Source organism: Lissotriton helveticus, chromosome 10, assembly GCF_964261635.1.
Source record: "Lissotriton helveticus chromosome 10, aLisHel1.1, whole genome shotgun sequence".
Classification (NCBI taxonomy): Eukaryota; Metazoa; Chordata; class Amphibia; order Caudata; family Salamandridae; genus Lissotriton; species Lissotriton helveticus.
Genome location: NC_136071.1, coordinates 146,154,960 through 146,178,130, shown reverse-complemented (window position 1 = coordinate 146,178,130; position 23,171 = coordinate 146,154,960). Strand labels below are relative to the sequence as shown.

General features: G+C 43.8%; 1 protein-coding gene across 2 annotated transcripts in view; it reads right to left on the bottom strand.

The window, feature by feature from the left end:
- Positions 1-23,171, bottom strand: part of ELFN1 (extracellular leucine rich repeat and fibronectin type III domain containing 1) — a 782,219-nt gene that overhangs the window by 497,584 nt on the left and 261,464 nt on the right. The window lies entirely within an intron of this gene.

Sequence of the window (23,171 nt, the reverse complement as noted above, 5' to 3'; positions counted from 1 at the left end):
CACTTTCCCTAATTACAGTGCTGCAGAGCGCCTCAGCCTCGCGACGATTGTCACATTAATGGCGGGAACCTTTAAGGCTGCGCCAGATGGGTGAAGAAAGGTGACGGTGAATTTTTAAAGTGGAAGATGAAATGCCAGTTTTGCACGTAATTTAGTGAATTGTGCCACATACCTTAACTTAAATGGTGATATTTTATCTTAAATCGCCAGTTCAAAACTATGGGCAGCATAAAAATAGATTCGAAAATACAGCTGAATAATGACCATGAATAAATCCCCCCCCCCCATACAAGGCAGTCCTGGTGTTAAAAAAGTAAATTAACCCAGTAGTCCTACAACAGGCGGGAGAACATTATGTTGTATGTAAGATTGTAAAACTAGTCAAATTCTTTCTAGGTGCATATATGATTACTATTGTCAGTCTTTATTTTTGGGTCTCTATATTTCGTTTTTTTTAAAAATAAACATTTTTGCATAAAACTCTTATATAGATACATTGCAGATCCATATGTAAATTATATATTTTTCAGTCAGTCCCACAACAGGTCATCTCTCCACCGAACCTTTTGAAAAAATATTTGCACACCGGAGGAGAAATATGTCTTTGACCCCCTGGCTGCGGCCAGAATTCTGCGCCTGTGAGGCACATTCCGATCGTGGGCGTGGTCATGACGGCTCCCGGACGTCATCAGCACACGCCCACCGTAACTCATGACGGCCGGGAGCCGTCATCAGCACATTGACTGCAATTGGCCTGAGAGGCACCACCTTATGTTATGTTATGTAATGTTAAAAATTATTTCTATAGCGCAACATACACCGGATAGGTTTCTTGGCGCTTAGGGACAGAGCGCTGCACGAAGGTGGTTTATATGGAATAGGCTGACGTGAAAAGCCAGGTTTTAAGCTGCTTCCTAAATTGAAGATGGTTGTCAATTAGACGTAGGGAGATAGGAAGAGAGTTCCAGAACTGGGGAGCCAGCGTTGAGAAGCACAGACCGCCATGTTTGTTTCGTTTATATCTTGGGGTGCTCAGGAGGCAGTGGCAGGACGATCGAAGGGTGCGGGAAGGACTGTATTTCTTTATTTTGCTGGATATGAATGCCGGGCCGGTGTCCATAAAAGCTTTGTGGACAATACAGCCTAATTCAAATGCACAACATTGGCTCACAGGGAGCCAGTGTAGTTGTTGTAGCAGGGGTTTGACATGGTGGCAAGAAGAAAGTTGGAAGATAAGCCTAGCTGCATGGTTCTGTATCAGTTGTAAGCTTTGCACTTGATAGGCTGGGATGCCGGCATACAGAGAATTTGCATAGTCCAGTCTGGAAATAATTATGTTCGCTGCGGCACCACCGTACCGGGAGGACACTACTTGCATTAAGAGTTCAAGGAAATTTGGGTGGTGGGTCAGGGTGGGCTCGTCCAAACTGGGAACCCAAAGCAGCCCTGGCAATTTTACAGGCCCAGCCCCCATCTCGAGAGGGGAGTGGGTGCAAATGTGAAGCACTGCTGCTTTTGTTACTGGGGGCAGATATTGCAATACTGCTGCAAAACAGGGCCCCAGTAACAAAACAAATGGCCCCACTGTCGTAAAACCAGCCCCCACCCTTTCAGCCTCCCAGGGAAATGCAAGATGCCCGCTACCTGCAACCCACTACAGCAAGTCTGGCCCTGAGGGTGGGACACATCTCTGAGATGACACTGACCCCACCCTCAGTTTTTGCCCCTCTTAAAGTCTTTAATACGAGGGAGGCACGTGGCTGTGTGGCCCTCGGCTGAAGAAGGGTGGGTTGAAGCATATGACTGCAATAATCTTTAGCAGATTTCCACCAACGTTGAAGGTATTTTTCTCCTCCCCAGGTCAAAGAAATGGTTTAGAAAAGTCCCTGAAGATATCTTATTGGGCGGTAGGAGGGGCTGATGAAATGTGGCATTGACACCCCCCTTTGAAGGTTATTAATTGCTTGAATTGCTTACCTGATGGAATGCACTGGCTGCCACCCGCTGACCCAGTAACCCTACTGGTTTACACTTTCAAATTATGCAACTACAGATTGGTGGAGAGCAATACCTTAAATATTCAAAAATCACAAAAAAGAATAATCATAATAACAATAGATATCACTACAGCTTTAATGATCTCTAACAGTGGACAAATATACAGGATTGCGAAAAGATACCAAGCGTTGTCTTTTTAAAAGTTGATATATTTACCATTGGTATTTATGTCAAGAGTATTTTCTTGCATACAATCCATTGAATGCTTTTGGAAATGTAAATTATAGAGGTAAATCTCTCTTTTTGAGGTGTGAAATGCATGCTTCAATAAACATAAAATGGAAGTGGTTGAAAAAAATGATGATTATTTTTTGCTATCTGAAGTAATAGCTCCCCACAAATTTGTATAAGGGAATATTCTTTAGGTATGACTTAGGGAGTAGATTTAAAAAATAAAATAGAATAACACAGTGCAACATCCAAAGTTGATGTGCTACCCTGAGTTGTAGTAGTGGGCGAGAGTTCAGGGACATATTTACTAAAGATGTACTACATGTGTCCTCTTAACCTGCGCTGGTGTGCACCATGCACACACCTTTGCACCATAATGCAGCATGTGTGATGTCTAGGGTAAGTTTTGTATTGAAAATGTACATTTACAGTATACAGTGCAATACTTATACAAACTCACACATTTCACACATTGCATATGTGGTGGACAGCGCAGTGTACATACAATGTGTGAAATGCTGGGAAAAATAAATATATTTCCCCTACTTAGTAGAGGAATTATTTGTTTGGGCCAATTCTGGTCTAACAATCTTTGCAGATCTGGCTTTGCATCAAAATCCATGGGTGTTAGTGGTGGAATGCCTAAGTACCATCCATGGCAAGCTCCTAGAAGCAAGAAGAGTAGTGCAAAGCGCTATATGCATTACTTTAGGGGAATATTTCCAACACAAAAGCTGGAGAGTAAATACTTTATCGATACTTTGTGCCACTTTGATTTGCTTTGCAGGACTTTACCATGGTGCAAAGTCTTGATAAATCTTCACCTTAGTTTACGAAATTGAATTATATCCATAAACATTGTAGGTAGTGTGTGTGCCCGGAGCAGCTATTATTCTATAGGGTGATCTACAAATTGAATAGACATGTGAGGTCTCTGAAAGATTCTTAAAAACAGAAAGTAACTTTTGGCTCCTTGGACTAGCACTTATTTACGCGTTCCTCTAACGCCATGTCACGTGACTTCTCAGAACGTGCCCTCCCTAGAGAATTACTCATTGTTCCCAAGCTGCGGGTGGAATGGGCTATCTGCTTGCAATAATTGGGTACTTTGTCACAGACCTAAATGAAAGTCCTTCACCCCTGACAGCACCAGGACTCCTCTTACCGTTCCAGAGGGTGAGCGATAATGCCTCAGCGAGTTGCACCAACGGCCAGTGAAGGAAACTGCCCTAAATAGCTTAGACAGCCTGATTGGAAAAGCATACTCTTTGGTAGGTAGCCCCCTTGCTTCCTTTTCTCTCCTGACAACCCCATTTTTCTTCCTTTTCCTCTCTCTGCAGTTGAAGTAGATCTTGAACACGCCCCTGCTTCCTCAAATGACTGCACCGAATCAGGGCCGAACAGGCCTTTTCTTCCACTGGGCATTTCCCTGGTGGGCTGGGGCCCTTGTAGGTCAGTTTTTAAAGACCCAGGCCACCCCGGATGCCAGTGTCACTTTTCTCAGCCCCCTGAGGTTAATTCCAGTGGTTCACTACTGGGAGGGGCGAGCGAGTGAGATAGAGACAGAGAGAAGGATAGAGAGATATAAAGAGTGTGTCAATGTTTTTCCTACATGGCTTCTGATGTGATATTGGTGTGCTTGGCTACCAGAGGGCACTGGGAATGTATAATACTGAAAACACATGATCAAAAAGTAAGTTCAACAAAACCCCCTATGGGTGTTCACATAGAGTTACATGGATGCGGGTCAGAATATCAATAACAAAAATATAATCTGACATAAATGTCTTGGTCTAAATATTGTTTACAAAAGTAGAGGACCATTGGGTATAGATTTTCTATTGTTCACTCTAGTTGGGTGATATCTTTGTAAGTGATTCTGAGACCATGATATTCTGAAACCACACCAACCTATCCAATGTTGGAGGTCAATACAACTAGCAACTGCAACTATTGGAGCATCTGATAATGGCAAACACGCCTCAGAGTGAATGCACACTGCTTCCCATGGTCTTTCTGGCATTTCTAATGTATGCAATAGTCCATGGGGTCATGTACCTGGTGTGCAGGGTCCTATGGCCCACATAGAGGATTTTTAGTTGGTTTTAATGTTGTTTGATTGATTCCAAATCGCCTTGCTAATGTAGGTCTTTCTTTTGTTCTTCATTCTTTATCATTTTGTATGTGTTGATTAGTCGCATGATATGAAATGTCTATTCGGCCTACTATGACATGTCTTTATGCTTCTGCGAGGACGTTTTTACTTGTATTAATTTTATGTCGTACTTTTATGATCTTGGTAGATCGAAATAAAGTACGAATGAATGAAAGATGATCCAAGCACGCATAATCGCAGACCCTCTAAATTTATAGACTTGGCAGCCCCTGTAATAACATGTGGTGGGGAGGTTTATGTTCACATCCTGTTAAACAATGTCTTAGACAGGTCCACATGTGCTCCATAATAAACACCTCAAAATCTTTTTATTGGATTTGTGCCTCTGTGCTGGTGAGAGTGTATTAGTGCGACCAGAGGCTACATCTTTCTCTGTAAAAAGTATGGATATCATTCTAGCCTATACCTTATTTCTTTTTAATCAATCATTGATTGACAAGGTTTTCACAAATTAAGCATCAAACATCCCATATTTCTGACCACTCGGCGATCTGCCCAAACTGGTTGATACCTTGTGAGCTGAACTACTTGCGGTGGGCTATAGACAGGAAGCTACTGTTAGATCATGAAGTTGTACAGGAAATAAGAAATGGATTGGTAGAATTTGTTTTCTATAACCTGGGTTCTCTCACCCTGTATGTAGTTTGGGACACCTACAAAACTTTCTTGAGGGGAATATTTTAAAAAGCTTCAAGAGTAAAGCCTATCAATGAGGGGGAGAGAGACCAACAGCTGGAAATTAAATTCAAGAAACAGAGGACAAGTTGCAGATGCTTGAAGTACTTCTGTCTCTGAATGAGTGTGCACAATTGGCATTTAGACTTAGTAAGGATGAAAAATGTCATAGGTGCTGGGAAGTCAGCAAGTTTGGAAGTATGAGAATGGAGAAGCAAGCGGTGTGCTACTGACCTGGAAGACCAGAGCTGAGATGACCATGAATTAAATCAAAGTAACAGTCAATACGGCTTCTTGGAGGGCTTTGGGTAGTATCTGTGAGAAAGACTTTGCCATCCTCAACTACTTTCTATGTATTTAGGTAAAATAATTACAACACCCACCTTACTACAGACCTGAGGATGGTGGAAAAATGAGCCCACCTGTGTTGACATCCTAGCCTTGAATAGATTTAACAAATACATCTCTGAAGACGAGATCTTGTAAGGTAACAGCTGACCTTAAAAATGTAGATCAGTAGTTCATGGAGGTATTCCAGGAGAGAGTTATAAGGTGATTGAGGATTTCTTAATCCCAACTTGGAAAGATTATTTTTAATTCCATCTTGTTGAAAGGGTATTGGATACCAACTGCTTGGGATGATGCAATCATTACACTAAGTGGGAAGCAAAAGTTTATAGGCATTGTGAATCATTCCAAGTAATTTCCCTCTAAAACTGTGATTGTAAAGTTTGCCCTAGACTCATGACCAATAGATCAGGGTCTGTAGTGACTACTACGATACATGAAGATCAAAAGGGCTTAATTCCAGGCCCTAGTTGCCGGACTTGACCCATACATCAATATGCTCAATAGACTTGGCTGAGGCCAATATCAGCCCTTTAGCTAGAATACTTTAAGACCTTCAGGTGGGTCAAATGAACCCATCTGTGGGAAGACTTACCTGATTTTTGGGGTGGAGTTGCATTTTCAGAAGGTAATATAGGCACTTTATGGTCTCAAAGGGCAAGCGGTTTAGTCAATGGTAACCTCACCGGAATAACTAGAATAACAAGACCACTAGGCAAGGATGTCGGCTATCTCCATCATTATTTGATTTAATTATTGAACATTAAGAGCAGTCATTGTATAATCCCCTTCTTATGTAAGGGGGTTTATAATAAAGGAGCGTTGTAAACAGATAATTTGATAGCTTTCTTTTTTAATCCTGTCAAGACAATACCACAGGTCAAGGAATTAGTGCATAGCTTTGGTGCATTATTGAGGTACTTGCACGGTAATTCAAAGTCAGAGATCATGACTTGGAATTTGCAATCAGTAGGAATGCAACTAGAGTTGACCAGTGTATAGCCGGTTCTAATCTGGATCAAACTAAAAGGAGCTTATTCCTATAGCCACTGTTGATGGATTTATGAGGGGAATATTTCCTTTAGAAATTCTCCTATCTGAAGTACTTCAAAGAAAAGTAGAAAGTGTTTGAAGAAGCTGCTAAATTATGTTATGACATGAGGTTGAGTATTGAACGGCAGTACAATCGCAATTTACCTACTATATGGGATCTCCAGAAACTCGTGAGTGTCTGGAAGACCAGTTAAGCATATCATTGCAGGGCCAGACCTTTAGCATTGTGGCCAGTTTCTGGAGAGAACAAAAATACGTTCCTAGGATCACTTAACACTAAAGACAGCTGAAGCATTGTCAAGAATTACATTTATAAAGCTGGCATACTGGGTCTCAATAAAAAAATGAAGTACAGAGGATCTGTGGGAGATAGAACTTGAACTACAGAATTTAGTTCCAGGAACAAAGAAATTTCAAGATGATATTGGGGACTGTGTGATGCAGCAGATGAAAAATCAAGACAACTATGTGGGGAAAATACTTGTCTACATTGGAGGGCGAAGATTTATGGCAAGCATCTTTGGGCACTCTTTATTCCAGTTTGAAGTGTGCTGCATTAAGGAAGACTCATTCTTTCACTTTATAGAGAATTTACTGGACACCACAAAAATTGGCAAACTTATTCATCAAGATGCTGAGGTTCATTGTAGAACATGTTCGATGTTAAAAGTGAATTGTAATCCACACACACTAACCCAAGCGAAGGCTAAGGGTGGGAACTAGAGGCACTGGGATTAGGAGCAAGCCAACCTCCAATCTGCTATGAAAACACAAAATTAGGCCGCCCCTAGAGTGCGTTCCTACAATTACCTACAGAGTTAGAAGGAGGTGCAGTGCCAGTGGGGGCATCTCGTAAAAAGTGACGGACTGGCCTCACACACCGCCCGGTGTCATGCTTCATCGTCAGCTGTCCTCGCCCTCTAAAAAATTGGTTTGATAGAGGGCGAGCATACACCTGGAGACAGAGATGCACTTCTAAAGCTAAGTGATGGCCGTGGGGAAGTGATAGGTGACATAAAAAACATTACTTTTGCCCATAGACTAAGTTTTATTCAGGGTGCAAATGTACGGTAATTAAAAGAAGAGACCGGTGATGTGGGACATTATTCTCCCTTCACCCTTTTAAGTGTTGCCATCACTTAGCTTTAGAAGTGCATCTCTGTCTCCAGGTGTATGCCCGCCCTCTATCAAGCCAAGTTTTTAGAGGGCGAGGAAAGCTAATGATGAAGCATTACACCAGGCGGTGTGTGAGGCCAGTCCGTCACTTTTTATGAGATGCCCCCACTGGCACTGCAACTCCTTCTAACTCTGTAGGTAATTCTGGGAACGCACTCTAGGGTCGGCCTAATTTTGTGTTTTCTAAAGTGTATTGTAGTCGTAGCCACATGTTTGTCAGTTGTCTGACGGTGGTCTCTTCTTGGAAGATTGTGAATAAGACTATCTCTTCTATTGTTCCTCAGACAACAGAGTTAAGCTACACCTTGGTTTTCTTCCAGGTAAATTTTAACAGGAAGACCATAAAACTGCTTTTTTCTTGATGTTCCTCGCAAAGATAACATTTCCAAATTGTAAGTCGCCCCACTCCTCTAATATTTGACAAACAAATTAGACAAGAAAACAGGATTCTGAAAATTGTTTAAGATATGGTTGGAAAGTAAGAATGTTGATATCTAAAAGAGTCCTAGGATTACGCCTTTCAGAGCTAATGGAATTACATAAACCCAGCTACCTAGGGGATATCCGAGTCAAACATTTCAGATATACGGTGGGCGAGTGATGGTGTCCGAGGGAATGCTATGTTCCTATTTGGTGCGCAATTACATTGAAACATCTAAGGGCTATATGAGGACACAAAAGGAGCACATGGAAGAACATTTGCTTTGAGGAAGTAGCATTTTAATAAACAAAAATCTAGTGTTCACTGACCATTATTAGGCATGGTTTCACTGCAACAAATGACCTCATTATATCCGCTAAATGAGGTGTGCCTTGCTGAAAATAACTGAAAACACTAACAACCTATTCCAAGTCTTTGTGCTTCTGGAAGAGTCACTTTTACTGCCGCTGTGGTTGTATCCAGATTCCTTTATAATCCATTTATTTATTTTTTAAACCTGGAACTACATTTCCTTGTTGTGGAATTTGCATATTACCATATTGACATATAACCAGTTTGCCAGCACCTCAGGCAGAACCTCAGAGAGATGAGTCACATGTTTTTCCTAGCTTATAGCGGACCACAAGATATCACCCATCTGTATGACAACATATAGACCTCTCGTTACATCCTGGAACATTTTGCTAACAGATATTTGAAATGTGGCGAGAATATTCACAAACCCAACAGGCATCACTATATTTTCAAACACAGCCATCTATTGTTTCCCACATGTCCCCTACTTGCATTCTCATGAAATATTAGGGATTATTTTGCTCAAATTGGGTCCTTACCCCAGCTCTCCCTGTTGCCTGTACTGTCATTTATGCCGCTTCCCTGACTTCCTGCCTCCTGTTGCGGTATCTGTGTCTTGTTGCTTTGCTTTTGCCTTGTCCTGGTTTCTTGTATTCTGCTGTTAGTTTGCTCAGATTGTCACAATTTTTGTTGCTTTTCCTCCTTATTTCCTGTAGCATTTTGGATGTTCTGTAACCCCACTGTCTAGGCATGTAAAGTTACACAACTGTTTTTGTTTTTGTCTTCTGGCACATTTTTTTGTTGCTTTTCCTCCTCTTGCAGTGTGCCACTCTCCTGTCCGTTATCTTCGCCGGCCCCCTCACTGCCAACCAGCACCCCTTATTCCTGCTATGGCTTATTTAATGGAGGGCACAGCACGGCGCACCACCGGCATGACAAAGGCAAGCCCGTTTACTCCTGTCTGCACCTGGACCGCACCCAGCACCAGAAATCCTGGCTCTCCCACTACGCTTAGCTACACCGCCACTGAGCTTTGAGCCCTGGACGCCAGACTCTGCAGCAGCAACTGCTGCTGCACCCCTCAAAAATCTATTTTCCTGCCAGCAATGTCTCTTCATCTGCAACATCAGAGCACCTGCTCGCACGACAACCACCATCTCGCCAACCATGACCACATCAGAACAACTCCACTCCTATTCAATTCACGATTGCTCTGCAAACACGCCACCAAGATCTGGGACACCATCACCTCCCACACTACCAAAGTCATCTTCCTCACTCATCTGGCTCAACCCCTCACCTGCACCCAACATCGCCTCAAAAGTGCCTGGCAGCTAGAAGATAGAACACTGAGACTGCATCAACAAACACGGAGGTGGAAACTCTATCATCCACAGAGAGACTATCCACTGCACCGCCATCCCCGATGCCACCACCCCTATCATGGAACATCTCAACTTCCAACTCAAAAACCGATGGCAAAACCACCGTCAGAGGCACTCTCACCTACAGACCTCCAGGACCACGCCCCAGCTTCTGCAAAGCCATCCCTGAATTCATCGCCCTTTTCACCATCACCTCCAAACACTACATCTTCCTCAGAGATCTGAATTTCCACCTTGACAACCTCAATGACAACAACACCACCAACCTCCTTGAGAACATGAACAACATCGGCCTGACCCAACTGGTCACCAACCCCACACACACCGCAGGACAAGTGCTCAACCCCATCTTCACTTCAAGCGACTGAGTTAAGATCAGCAGTGTCACAGAGCTCTCTTGGACAGACCATGCTATCGTCCACTTCATCATCAAAGGATCCCCCGGCACCCCCACCAAGCTGCCCAACTCCTTCCACCACAGCTGGAACAAAATATCAGAGATGTAGTGGACTGATGCCCTCAACACCTCCCATCTGGTACCACAGTCAACCTAGAAAAGGTGATCAAGAACTTCTCCGCCTGGATCATTGACTGCGGGGACAAGTCTCCGCCTTCAAGCCCACCATACCCAACATATCCTCCAAACAGACCAGGAGGTACACCGTGGAGCTGATAACCTCTAAACAAAATTGCAAATGACTCAAAAGGAAATGGAGCATCAGCAAGGAGCCCACAGACTGTGGACTATTCAGGGCATCTCATGGACCATTCAAAGCATTCCGTGGCCCATTCAAGGCATCTCGTGGACCATTTAAAGCATCTTGTGGACCATTCAAGGCATCTTGTCGACCATTCAAGACATCTTGTAGACCATTCAAGGCATCTTGTGGACCATTCAAGGCATCATGTGGACTATTCAAGGCATCTCGTGGACCGTTCAAAGCATCTCGTGGACCATTCAAGGCATCTTGTGGACCATTCAGACATCTTGTGGACCATTCAAGGCATCTTGTGGACTATTCAAGGCATCACGCGGACCAATGAAGGCATCTTGTGGACCATTCAGACATCTTGTGGACTATTCAAGGCATCACGCGGACCAATGAAGGCATCTTGTGGATCATTCAAGGCATCTTGTGGACTATTCAAGGCATCTCGTGGACCATCAAAGCATCTCATGGACCATTCAAAGCATCTCGTGGCCCATTCAAGGCATCTCATGGACCATTTAGGGCATCTTGTGGACCATTCAAGCCATCTTGTGGACCATTCAAAACATATTGTGGACCATTCAAGGCATCTTGTGGACCATTCAAGGCATCTTGTGGACCATTCAAGCCATCTTGTGGACCATTCAAAACATATTGTGGACCATTCAAGGCATCTTGTGGACTATTCAAGGCATCTAGTGGACCATTCAAAGCATATCATGGACCATTGAAGGCATCTTGTGGACTATTCAAGGCATCACGCGGACCATTCAAGGCATCTTGTGGACCATTCAGACATCGTGTGGACCATTCAAGGCATCTTGTGGACTATTCAAGGCATCTCGTGGACCATTCAAAGCATCTTATGGACCATTCAAGGCATATTGTGGACCATTAGTAGACCATGCTGGGAATCTGACCCCATCATTTATTTTTTGATCCTCGCTCCCATGCTTCTTAAACAGTCACATGAACGCTTGTTTACTCCAGTCTCTGCCTGCGCACAACATGCCCAGAAGCTCTGCTGGCCCCTATCCATCCTCTGTTTCTAATCACCCTCCTGAAAGCTGGTGAAAATGTGTTTTCCGACCGTCAAACTTCATTTAAAAGCTCAGCACCATATGCTGCAAAATAACCGAGAGAAACAGCAGATTGTCGAGATTATAAACAGAATATTCCTGCAAGGATGCAAAGGCAACATAACTTGAAGTTACACATGACGATGTGACCTGCGATGCCATGCTGTTTCATAAGCAAAGTGTGCTGTTTTTTTACAAATTATTTGTATTTTAATTTATTATTGAGAACCCTGGCATGCTCCTTCGACCCCTGACACTACCGTTGGGACCCCTAGCCTCAGAGGTGGCGAAATAAGTGCCAGGCACACAAAGGCAGCTGCGCTTTTCTTGTTTTTTTGTCGATTATTTAATAGTGAATAATATTCACAATTAGTGTAATAAAGAATGAATTAAAATTTGCTGGAATATGACCCTTCCTGGCAGCTGAAGTAAGTAAAAAATTATTATTATTTTTTATTTTTTTATTTTAAATGGATGTTGAGTGCGCGCACTTGTAAACGTGTGTGCATGTGCAAACATGCATGTGTGAGTGAAAGTAAAAGTTAAATGGCATGTGATGTCACCTCCACTATCCCTGGCATTTTGGTGAATTGACTTTCATGACCCTCAGGTATGTTTGGGAGATGCTTTATAGAAGATTACAACAAGGCAGTAGCTGCTCAGACCTCCACTGAGGTACCAGAGGTGCAATCTAGACTATTGTCAGTACATCTTCAGCCAGTGTCCTCATCTTAGAGCCTCAAGCCAAGGTCCCGCACCTGTACTCAGTGACACAGTCACCATAGAGTTACTGATACCATGTGCACAAGTAACTCAAGAGCAGATTACCGAGTATTACATGTAGGACCCTGAGGGACCCCTGAGATGGTCAAATGTGGTCCCAATTTCTGTGGCTATTCCTATACACATGGTACGTTAAATACCGTACACTTTCCCCATCAAATTCCAGCAGGTTTGACCTACCAACATTTTAACAAATGTGAAATATTTAACACGCCCAGTAATACTGCATGTAGTAAATACTGCCCAACTTGGAATTATGACCCCTGTGTCAACAGGAATTTACACAGCGGTCAGAAAACACTGCCCCATTCATGAACAGTGGCTATTAGTTTGTCATTAAATGCTATAGGCAAAACATGAGTCTAAATTTACATTAAGGGGATTTTATGTGGCACATCTTCTAATCTACCACCATTACAACAGCACCTGTGCACTTTTGGAGAGTAGTAGCCTCATCACATTGGCACAAGTCCAAGTATAAACATTTGATCATTTACTTAGCTTGAAATAAGGTATAAATGTACATATCCCATAAGCAATTATATATATATATATATATATATATATATATATATATATATATATATATATATATATATATATATATATATATATATATTAAGGATTGCTCTACAAAGCTATGCACTCACACACTTTCCTTTCTATTTCAAAATCACATGAAGTCAAACACAATTTTTTGTGGCCTAATAAAATATATTATGGTAGAGTTGGACATATTTTTGTTGAGGGAATGAATTAGTACACTTTTCAGCACACCATATAGATTAATGGCCATCTCTACTATACCAAAACTAAAACAAATACAACACATTCAAATGTATACAAAAATAATTCGATATCAGTTTCCTTTTTCTGTCAGTCATAAAGGTCTAATTGAGCTCAACTATCACTCAAAATGGCAACATAATGTCGTTATTGGTAGATAATATGTTTGAGTCCTGAAGATGTGGTCTGTAACCAGTCTAAGAAGAAAAGTGCTTCCTTCAACCCTTTAGAAGCACTGGGACCTCATTAAGCTAGCCGACGACAGTGTAAAGAGAAGACCACCCCCTGCGGTGAAGAGCTCCCCCCTCCACGGCCATCTTTGAGATGAAGGGGACGCTGCAGGGGGTACGTTGAAAGCCCTGCAAGCCATGATGCAGCGTACATTGTTCTTTCAGAGAGGAAAAGAGAGTCCTGCTATCGGTGACACCATGACTCTGGTGAGACTATAGCTTATATATATCCCTCCTTCCTTCAGGATAAGGAAACAGACATTTCCTCTCGCAAATCACAGAGGAGCTCTGTTCGCTGTGCCCGCCCCCTGATGAGGCGCATGTGTAAACCATCACCCTAATACTCATGGCTTCACTTTGAAGCAGCTGAAGGAGGTGTTATGTGCTACCCAAGCACAAACCTGTCATAATATTGAACCTACACCGCAACTCAGTGCAGGCAACGCAGCAGAACACACTAAATTCGCCAACACCACGCTGTCAAGCAACCAACACAGCAACCACCAACCAATGACGTGTCGCTGTAAGGAGAACTTAAAAGAAGCAGAACACACACGATTCAGAACGTTGACCTGCACTGTCAAGTAACTCCCAGAGGAATGACTTCAGTCGGGTGACATGGTGGCGGTCTAATGCTATCTACTGAAACTGAACACACCTGATACGCCACTGTATTTAACACACTCCACTGGACATATGTAATAACCTTACATGTAATAAATAAGTAAAAGAACATTTCTAGAGTGCACAAAACAACAAGAATGTGTCTTGCATTTTTATGCCTGTCCCAAGTACTTAGCACAACCAGCAAAGAGCCTTATTTGGAGTCGGAAGGACGTGTACTTTGCGTGGCGGATATCCTGACCGCTGCATTATAAGTTCATCATAGCCTATCACACTTGTGATAAGGAGACAGAATATCAGTCACATTTTGATGGACTATTCTTTCTGCCAGTCTCTAAAGAAGGCATTTATGTTCTTGACCAGTAATGAATGACGTGATCCCAGATCATACTCACATAGGTTAGGGGAAAGGCCGCGGAATCCAAACTATACCCACTTGAGCACTTGCATTTCATTGGCCCACAACCTTTAGACCCCACTCCATCAGCAAGACCTGAATCCGCCTCAGAGCACCACTCAACGTGCAGATGGTACCCTCCCTCCCAATGACACTAAGAAATTGGTAAAGGCTGTGATTTACAAAGATTGCATAACATATCAAAATATCATTGTGTGCAGTGCTTGGATGGAATGACGAATGGGCTTTCTACCAAGGGATTTCACAAGTGGATGTCTGCCTCCAACAATTGCACCAACCTGGAAACCGTGGATACCGCATACCCAGTGCTTAATTTCTAAAACAACGAGTGCCAGTGCCCAAAGTGCTGCTCAGTAGCCAGCGGTCACCGCCATTAAATGTCAGCACGCTGAATTCCAAGGCTGCATAGTCCTGAATCCACCCAGTTCCTATTTAATCCACTACCAGAAACTCTCTGCCCCTCAAACTCACTCTTCCTGACTCCTGCTTTCTCCCTTTGTGACGGTTTTGCTGTCTTTCTTTTCCGCCTTTTTACCATTGGCATGTTTTTCCCTGTCCTGCTCTTGGGAAATGTCTGAGGAGGAAAAACTAGTGCCGGACCCCAGAAATGAGCACCGGTGGTCCCCACCAGCAGCCACCGGCTCAAATTAAGCACTGCATATATCTTTGTAAATGCAGCTACCTTCTCAATAACTATAGTAGGAATCTATCTTAGTAGCCTCAGACCTAAATGCTGAAACACGTGCATAACCCTTTAGCCAGTGATTCACATCCAAGCAGAGTGAACTCAGCCTCTCATCCTTCTAAGTTTGACAAACCGAACCATTGATTTGTTCAATGGTGCTACCAGGTCCTTACCGCACCAATTGCGGCAAAGCAGCAGTTGAAAGCAACTCTGTAAAACACTTGTGGGTTATCATTGATGACGTCAAACTGGATTGTGCAGGATGGTCGGACACATGAAGTTTGCAAAGTACTGGGAAGGCTCGAAGTTTGTCGCTCACCCTTCAGATCACTCATCAGACTATAACTTGGCCAAAGGCATCAATCTTTTCAGTGCAGTGTAAACCTGACCACTACGACATCTCACCCGAAAAACACCAATAGCTCAAATGTTCAGGATTTGTCCTAAACACCTCCTCTGCAAAAGCATCCCATAGGATTCCTAGTCAAAATTTAAAAAACGTATTGGACATTTGCATGCCATTTCCTTTATGCGCCACTCTATGACTGGTTGCCCGTTGATTTCCTAGTGGTCACTACTTTGCCCTACTATCTAATCACTTTAGTAGGTCATTTAACATTTCAAAACGAACTCCATAAATCTTACAATACATTTCTTCGGGAATTCCAATGTAGACATTTTTGCTTTTCACTGAGAGATTTTCTAATTTTCCTGTAGCAGTAAACCACAGGAATTCACAGGGATTCAATGACAAGGCCAAGCCCCTTTTAGCCGGCCACAACAAACACACACCTGTATACAGCCAGATCATGCTTATGAACACAACCACAGCAATCCAAATCTAAGGAGAAAATTGATGTCCAATCTTACCCCAAAGGGACAATTGCTGGAGCGACTTAGCAAGGTAATTAAGAACAGCAGTTCCAACACGTGAACCTAAAGTCCTAACCACTTTCAGAGATGGAAGAGATGACAATAAATAGCCAGAGCATCATAGGCGTAGACATACATTATAGATGCAAAGCATACTCAGGGCTTTCCGAAAAAAGATGTTGTCCAAAAACGTCTCTAACAACATAGCCACCGCAAGCTATAAATGTGGACATTCCAATGTAACAATAAAAAACACAACTACATTGACTAAAGATGAAACCAACCATTGCATTTAAAACCACTGGATCATAAATGGCCAAAGAGCAAACCATAGGCACCTCCTGGACATGTTAGATCACCAACCTACGTCTCAGTTCATCCATAACACTACAAATTCAACAACGGGAGGGAAGAGAGTCTTAGCCGCAAGACCCAAATCTTGGAAGTGGCGGTCATTCAACCAACAGATCCATTCAATGCTAACAAGATTCAAAAACCTGCCCTACTCACTTCTGTGCTGACAGAAACATCTCTTTCCAGGCAACCAATCACCATCTCGAATTCCAAAGTCAAGGATTCTAAACAACACTCACACACACGCACACATCTGGAGACTCGCGGATGTACACACCATGTAGACAAAGACAAATGTAACAGGTCTAACTTTCTGCATCCAAGAAGTCCTTGCATGGAAATTCAGAGAGAGAAGCATCCATATATTGATACAAAGACACGAGGCATCAAAACCAGCAACCTAAAATATGGCCCTGGGCACTTAAGGTTAGTCTAATTGTTCCAATTGAAGACATTAAACTGTGTCATTCCACACTTTTTTAGGGTGATAATGTATACTCACACTCACTTGCATATATTCTGCAGTAAAGTCTCCGTACCCTCCTTGATGGAGGGAGGAGGTGTTTAAGGGTTGGCGCAATTGCACGCCAGGTGTCTTACTGGAGAGGAGTCTTCCATTAAAAATAAGATTCAACAACCATTCCCCCTTTACTCCTCAGATGTTAAAATAAATACAAGTGAGCTTGATAGGCAGCAGGGGACCCTTAACAGAAGGAAATAACTGGTTAAATGTTCAGAATCTCATCTTTGTTAACCAATGTACCACAGCATGACAAATTCATGGAGTGCATTATAATATCCTCCTGATAGCGTACTCATCAGTGCGGAATGAGAGTTTGAATTTAATGGTCATTATCTCCCGGGATATGACTGCTAGATTCTAACAACTGCTTTTAACTTGCTTTTTTTCAAATGATGAAAAATGATCTCATCTTTTCATAACAGCAATATGTCGCTCGTTGTTGGAGCGCGCATCCCCAAACGACCTTCTGTTCCCAGGTCCGCCATTGCTCCACTCAGGATCCATTACTGCACTGATGGCCGTTCAGAGGAGATAATTCCCTCACTGTTGGGAGCTAATGTGAGAATTAATAGGAATCACAGATGCAGCCACCAAGCAAGAGGCTGTCGGAGGAGGCAGGTTGTCGGGTTCGCACCAGCCCTGTCTCTGTTCAGCAGTGGCGGCTACAATGCCGGCAATGCGGTCAGGGCGCGTAACCCCACAACCTACACTGATTTTCTTTTGTGTTTCAGAATAAGTTTTTCCTACTTTTCAACTCATCATTTCAGATTTTTTGTAACCTGGTATATTCTCCTGCTGTTCTTCTAGGTTTATATGTGTGACTTAGTGTAAATGGTGTAGCTGTAGCATTGAGTACCTGTTGTAGCTAACAACACCCTTGAACATTATTATATATCAGATATATTATACTGACTTTAGATTTTTCAAAGGAAAACTAAATAGAGATATCACGATGATAACAATTTGCTTTACTTCACACACCCTTATGGTTATCTTGGGTTTTGGGTACTATCATAAGCCCACGGAGGCATAGTAAGCTAGTAAATCCCCAAAATGCCTTCATAATTTATGTTAAATGTTTATTTATTTAAGATTTTTATGTCAAAATATTCAGAACCCTATGGTTGCCCCTCCATTTTACACTGATAAGCACTTCGACGCCTCAGCAGGGGTAGTAAGCGCTATATAAATTCAATTACAATACAATACAATACAATAATGGAGAAACAGAAACTGTTGTCTCAGAATACCAAAAACACAGGAAAACACAGAGTATTTAACTTTGAAGAGAGATAGTGGGTCACTGGGAGAAGGCGAGCAGCTAAGACATGAAGTAGAGAACAGCGGAATGGGTGGGTAGGTGAGAATAAAAGAAGGAAGAGAGACTGCCACAATATGGGACCATTTAGTCTTCATCAATTTAATGGGGGGCAATATGTGATGTGGAGTTTTTGTTTTTTCTTTTTATTGGACCATATTTTCCTGGCATCTCAGGTCTTCAGGGTTTGACTTCCACAAAGATAGACTGCCACCAAAACAAAATGTCATGTACATGAGTAGGTTTTAATTATTTAGACTTCCAGCTGAAGGATTTCTTCCCACTTGAGGCATTTGGCTCCTCTGGGGGTGTTTAGGAAAAACAGGTGACATTTTGGTTGTGACATCTGAGGGCTTTGAGAGTGGGGTAGACAACCTGGAATTGATTCTTGCCTCCAGGAAACCAGGGAAGAGGTCTCAGTACTGGAGTTACGCTGTGACATTTTTTGGAATTAGCTATCGCTATAGTAGTTGAATGCAATAGAGAGTTCATATGTGTTATGTTATGTTATGTTATGTTATTAAAATTTCTTGAGCGCACAGCTGCCCCAGCAAAGGGGCGTCCTGGCGCTTTGACAGATGCTATAACATAACACACTAAAAAGACTAGCCAGAAACTGGAAAGAGGAAAGTTTTAATGGCCTGCCTGAAGGCGAACATATCCTCAAGAGCACGAATGTGGACTGGTAACGAGTTCCATAGGCCAGCCGCTAGAACCCTAAAAGAACGGCCACCCATCCTGCTCAACCTGAAGCGTGGGCAGACAGCCAAATGGAGACCCTCCGATCTTAAAGATCTCGATGGCACATAGGGTGTAAGCAGAGTAACAAGTGCCGGTGGCGAAGAGGTTTTCAAAATTTTGAAGGCCAGACACAGCGCCTTGAACTTGATTCGCTGTCTGACCGGGAGCCAATGCAAGGCCATGATGGTACCCGACACCGAACAGTGTCTGGGAAGGCCCACAATGGCTCGTGCCGCGGCATTTTGTACTCTTTGGAGCCTGGAGGCCTCCGCTTGATTCACCCCTAACAGCAATGAGCTACCGTAGTCCAGCCTAGATAGTATTGAGGCCTGAACTACGAGCTGTCTGGTAGGGGGATCAAAGTACTTCAAGACTGGTCTAATACCACGCAATATTCCATAACATGTGGCAGCCACCTTCATGGTGTGGTCCTTGAAGGAAAGCGCAGAGTCTACCCAGACTCCTAGATTTCTCACTCCAGCCACTGGAATAGGTGTGACACCAAGCTCTGACGGCCACCACTGATTACCCCATAGCTCAGCTTGCTTCCCAAGAACCAATACCTCCGTTTTGGTGGCATTCAACTGGAGGCAGTTGGTGCGAAGCCAGCTTGCTACTGCCAAGAGACCCGCCCGGAATCTCGAAGCTGCTACCTCGGGGTCTCCACTAAGTGTCACCGCTAGCTGTGTGTCGTCCGCATATGAGGCCATCGTAAGGCCCCACTGTTTGACGACACCAGCCAGCGGTTTCACATAGAGATTAAATATAGTCGGGCTTAGTGAAGATCCCTGAGGAACTCCCGTCTTCAGGGGGTAAGTAGTGGATTGGCCAGGTGGTATAGCCACTTTAAAAGTACGATCAGCCAGAAAGGACCGGAACCATTGGAGAGCGACATCCGTCACTCCCGCCTCCTGTAAGCGCTGGATAAGTATTTGGTGGGACACAGTATCGAACGCAGCGCTTAAATCTAATAATATAAGCGCTGCGGTATGACCCATGTCAAGTACCTGGCGAAGATGTTCCAAGATGTAAAGAAGTGCCGTCTCGGTACTGTGTCCTGACCTAAATCCATTCTGGCTAGAGTCCAAGATCTGGTTGCAAGCCAGATGCTCGGACAGAACCGAGTTGACATGCGCTTCTGTTACCTTGGCGATCCACGGCAACAGGGAGATAGGTCGGTAATTTTCTGGCAGTCGGGGGTCAGAGTTTGCTTTTTTTAATATGGGGGTAACCACTGCCTGCTTCCAGGCCGCGGGTACAGTTCCAGAAGACAGGGACATATTAATGAGATCCAGTATGGGATTGCGACACAGCGGGGAAAGTGTATTAATGAAGGCAGGCTTCAGCGGGTCCGCCGGGGAACCTGATTTGACCCTGAGGCTGAGTCTGTCAAAAGCCTCAACTGACAATTCAGGTAAGATAGCCAGAGGCTCATGATCCAATGTATCAGAGACAGTGGCTTCTCGATCCTGGTGGAGTGTGTCGAACCCGTGATATATTTTTTCCACTTTCTCCACAAAAAAAGAGGCCAGTTTATCACAGTGTGAGTCTGTGCAAATCGCCTCTGCTGTGGATCTATTTTTCATTAGGTCCTTCAGTACCTTAAAAATCAGTTTTGAGCGGTTGGTACTGGTGGCAAATTCCTGGGCATAAAATGCAGCTCTAGCTCTGCATATAGCTCTGTGATAAAACTTTAACTCAGTAAAATACCGGATTTTCTGAGCCGGGTCATATGATCGTCTCCATTCCCTCTCAGTCTTACGGCAGGATCTTTTCAATTCTGCCAAAGACTCGTTATACCAGGGGCTAGATACTTTTGTTCGGCCTTTCGCCCATCGTAAAGGTATCAAAGAGTCCAAGGCGTCAGTTATCCACAGGCAAAACTGTTGGTAGCCTTGTTCCACATTAGTAAGATTGTTTAGAGGTTTCCGCTCTAATATACCGTAGAACTCCTCCAGCGTAAGTTTATACCACGGTCTTTTAAGAGTTAGCCTTTCCCTGGATATAAACGGCTTGTCATGGACCGGGCAAAGTGCCTCTACAAGTAGATGATCAGTCCACCCTATCCTCCTTGGGTCTGACACCCTTAACCCCTCGAGAGTAGAAAAGAAGGGGTCAAGGATATGGCCTCCAACATGAGTTGGACGGGTGACAAGCTGAGTGAGTTGGAGAGCTTCCAAGTCAGCCAACAGGGAGCTAACGGTAGTGGATGATCCATTATCGAAATGGATGTTAAGGTCACCCAGAATATTGAAGTTGGCACAGCCCAATGCTATAGGACTGACCATATCGGCCAATGCGGATCTAAATACCGAATCATTGCCGGGGGGGCGGTAGACCAGCAGCCCACTGAAGGTAAACTGATGGGAGAAGGCGACTTTAAAAATGGCGCTTTCACATGCGGGTAGTCCTGATGGCTTCCATTCTGCTCGAAAACAGGATTTGACGGCCATAGCAATGCCACCACCTCTTGTGGTCCTATTAGAGGTGAAGATGGTATAATTCTGGGGAAATGCCAAGTTCAATATGGCAGAGTCAGAGTCCTGGAGCCAGGTTTCTGTCATTAAGAAAACGTCTGGATCCTCTTTATCTATCAAGTCATAGATGGACAGGTGGTGCTTCACAAGAGATCTCACATTAAGACACCAAATACGGAGATCCCGCGAAACAGCACGAGGCCGTATGACAGGGACGACGTTTTCCAAGGATCGTATTTTGGTTGGGCTCTTAAGAGACCAGCCTTCACAAGCGCAGCTGTAAGGGCCAACTAAAGGGTCCACAGTCTTACACACAGAACTCCTGGACCGATGACCTATGGCCAACAGCTCCGAACGTGTATAATATATCATACCTGGCAGCGCGATGAAACGCTGAGATAGCAATTACGACCGAGCCTGCCCTGCCCCGCGCTGCCTCGACGCGGACGAGCGCAGACGGGCAGGACTCAGGCACGACTCCGGCTAAGCGACGGCGTCCACAACTGCGCGTCCCGCTGCGCGGGAGGGGGGAGCTTTAAATAGGCTCTCCAATCGTGGCGCGAGCGCGAGGACGCTCCAAGATGGCGCCTAAAGCTAGACTTACTGCCCAATCCAAGATGGCGCCCGCAGTGAGCCACCCCCGGGATCCAGGCCCGCCAAAACGGCAGTGCGGGAACAATTATGTGCGGAATGGGGACGGGGGCAAGACCCTGTTAAAACCAGGGGAAAGTGCAGAAAAGAAAAGAAAACAAAATACAAAATCAGGTAAGTTAAAACGAGCGCGCTAGCAAAAGCGCTGGCAACAGCAGATATTGCGCGTTAAAATCAGCATCTGTCAAGACCTGACAAGAGCCAGGGTCCGCCTTAGATAGGCTCTCCAATCGTGGCGCGAGCGCGAGGACGCTCCAAGATGGCGCCTAAAGCTAGACTTACTGCCCAATCCAAGATGGCGCCCGCAGTGAGCCACCCCCGGGATCCAGGCCCGCCAAAACGGCAGTGCGGGAACAATTATGTGCGGAATGGGGACGGGGGCAAGACCCTGTTAAAACCAGGGGAAAGTGCAGAAAAGAAAAGAAAACAAAATACAAAATCAGGTAAGTTAAAACGAGCGCGCTAGCAAAAGCGCTGGCAACAGCAGATATTGCGCGTTAAGTGTAAGTGAGTATTATAGAGTGCGGTGAGGAGTGCATTTCCATAATTAATTTCTGGGATAAAAATGGCATATATTGCAGCATGATAATCAAATTGTTCTACTAAAACTTTGAGACATTTTGGGGTCGAGCAGGGATGTCCTTGCTGATTTCACTGTGCATTCAATTTGAAATTTCAATCCAAAACCCAAGAGATATGACCTCAGGGTGTAGGTTGGATGAACACATATCAATTTTGATACTCTGCACCCGCCTGGAAGTAATGATACCAAAGTAGTGTGGGGTGTTATGGTCTCTACTGTGCTTTAGACGCTGCACCTAAGAATGCAAACCCAAAAACCAGGTAATGTACACAAATAACTACATTAATGAACGTTCGTATAGTCCATACCACAATCTGAATCATCTCGACGCTCCAAATAGTAAGTGTTAAATCAGCTGTTTCAATTGTACTTACCTGTAATGACCTCATAAAAATAAAAGTGGAATCAACCATGAGCCATTACATTGAAATTCCTTCACCCCCTTAGTGGTCAACCTTCCTAAATACATCAAGGCTTACTGTAAGGATCAGTTCCTCTCTCCAGCAGAATAATGGATAACCACATGATCTACACTTGTATTATATTGGGTAATTTTAT